The 2,552-nt window shown below is 48.8% G+C and overlaps 1 long non-coding RNA gene across 2 annotated transcripts in view; it reads left to right on the forward strand.

The window, feature by feature from the left end:
• Positions 1–934: 934 nt before the first annotated feature.
• Positions 935–2,552, forward strand: part of LOC113579150 (uncharacterized) — a 6,712-nt gene continuing 5,094 nt past the window's right edge. For both annotated transcript variants that reach the window (XR_014125645.1, XR_003410840.3), the window contains exon 1: positions 935–1,331. This is a non-coding gene — a long non-coding RNA (uncharacterized LOC113579150). The remainder of the gene's footprint in view (positions 1,332–2,552) is intronic.

Here is a 2,552-nt window from a genome sequence, read left to right on the forward strand (position 1 = left end):
AGTTGTCACAGTGTTAAACCTTCTTTTTTGAGGCAGATGAAAATGGAGGTAAAAGTTGGGTTATTTGAAAGAAGTAAACAAAAAAACTAGTTCAAGTTTCATCTGCTATCTTTCCTGAGATAGAACTTTATTCCACTTTACCGCCTGCTGCTTCTGCACAGACAGTCGATAGCACTCCATTTCAGCCTTCAAAACAATCGTGAGACAAGAGGATTTCAGAGCAAGATTTTCAAAAGCGGAATCGATTTAATCCATCCTCTCTGTCTCAGGGATTTTTTTTTTGTTTCCAAGTAATTAATTTCAGTCAGGAAAACAGCAACTTTATTGATTTGCCTCCAGTGTGAGCATTAAAAGGCCACCAGGCCTCTTTCAGAGGTGAGAAACCTGTCTAGCAGCAGTTTGCGCATCCCTTCTAAATTGACCACAAAGAGACTTTTCTGAAAACCTAATAGAACAGATACAAGACAGAATTATCTTCCCCCACCCCGGCACAATCTCCAACCTCATTTGCTTTAACAGCAAAAGTGACATTTACGGAACGCTGTTTTTTAGCCCGACATTAATCTATTTAATTTGCTAATCTTCAGCTATTCTTCCCCCCTCGTTATTTGCAGAAACCCCAGCATGCATTGCGACAGGAAAAGGCAGCAGGGCGCTGCTGATAGGACAGCCCTGTTGTTACATGAAAGGCAGCGACCCCTCCCCCCGCCCCTTCCCACCCCAAACCCTAAAGCATAGGCATTAATTAAATTTTCTGCTTGGTTTGAAGATGAGCGCTGCTGACCTGGTCTCCCAGAGCCGTCCTCCTCCTCTTCCGACTGGCCCGCTCCCCGCTGTGTGCCCCCACGTGACGGGTGTATCGTGACGCGGGTTAGATACCGTAATTTGTTCCGGAAAAATGACTTAGCGTCACGCAGCGGCGTTAAACCGAAACAATGAGTGGAGGGGGTGGTTGGTGGGGCAGGCAGCACGCTGCTATCTCTAGCTCACAGCAGTGCTGGCTGTTGCCGGGGCTTTATCAGCCCACTGTATGAATATTTAATATCACAGGAGGCCAAAGGGGGGGGGGGGAATAAATGTTGCCCAAAATATGTGCAGCTGATGAAAGATTCCGCACGAGCGGAACGCCTCAGCGATCCGAGGAGGCTCCAGCACACTCCGCCAGGGTGAATTTTTGAGAGCGGGCGGAGCGGAGGAGGCAGGCTAAGAGTGGTCGGAGAAGAGGCCTGCGTTAGGAGCCGTCCAGATCTCGGATGGGGAAGGCTGCCACAGAGCTGGGCCTGCCTCACGGTGCATGGAGATGATGGGCTAACCGTGGAGTCCAGCAAGAGGTGAGTGAGCAAACACAGGAGGTGATTAGCAGGCCCAGAGAACCATCGCGAGTGAGCTCAGCAGTGGAACGAGGCGAAAGCCATTTCTCTGCTTCTCTTCACCACCATCCGCACCCCCAGCTCTACCTGACTGAACGGACAGGTGCCAAACGTCACAGATGGGAGATCGACGCATGGCAGGTCTGCGTCAGATGCTCATTTCCCGAACGGCGACAAAAAACTGTGACAAATCCAGAGCCACGCGGCGACAGCTCAGAGCCGTCGGTTTACACCGGGGACGATTAACGTGCGTCTAAATTCAGATTTATCTGAACCACGAGTTTATCTGAACCACGACTTGGTTGTGGGCTTGCTGTTTCAAAGTCAAGAATATTACAATGCACTGTAACGTAATCAGACTGCAGCCAGGGAGGGTCACGGTAATCAAGAGATTTAGTACAGATCCAGCAGCAAACCTGAAGCTACTCTGATGCTTTTGCAACTGCACGAAATAATAAAGTGCCGCGTGCAGATTACTCCGGCTTCATGTCCTCTGAATGCTTTTGCAAGGTACTCATGTCATTATTCCTCCATGGTTAAAAAAACAAAAACCATTTTGCGCCATGCAGAACGGGTTCGGTCATACATATGGATCCTGTTGTCTGGGCTGTGCATTAATGACCTCCCTCTGGAATCTAAAACAGTTGTAGCGGGGGCAGAGGAGAGCCCCTGGGGGAAATCAGCATATCAGCAGAGATTCAGGTCAGGTCCAGTGTTACAGCTCTATTTGCAGCTCAGCCTACACGTCCACACGCTGTGCACAACCCCTGCATGGTAATGCCATGGGAGTGTTGACAGAGGCTGGAGAATATTGTTCTTTGCCAGACAATAAAAGGACAAATTGATTGGATGTCAGAGACAGTGGTTTCTGTCCTGTGGAGATGCGATATAACGATTCAGCATATGAATGTTTAGTATCTCCAACCGGTGTTTTGATGCCATAGCTAATGACCGAGTTCATAATTCATAAATTCAAAGCTATTACATAGTTATTAGGTCTCAAAGCATATATATCACACATGCCGCCATTAACAGCTACGTGTTAACACCTTTCATGTCCTTTGCCTGGGGTAATCACTGGACACAAATCAATGTGGCATGACTTGGAGTGCCTCTCCCGGGCCCTTGGGCCAGGTCCAATGGGTCCGTGACCCCGAGTACAGCCTGCCCTCACTGAGGCAT

The sequence above is a fragment of the Electrophorus electricus genome, chromosome 10 (assembly GCF_041902795.1).
Source record: "Electrophorus electricus isolate QZ-2024a chromosome 10, ASM4190279v1, whole genome shotgun sequence".
Classification (NCBI taxonomy): Eukaryota; Metazoa; Chordata; class Actinopteri; order Gymnotiformes; family Gymnotidae; genus Electrophorus; species Electrophorus electricus.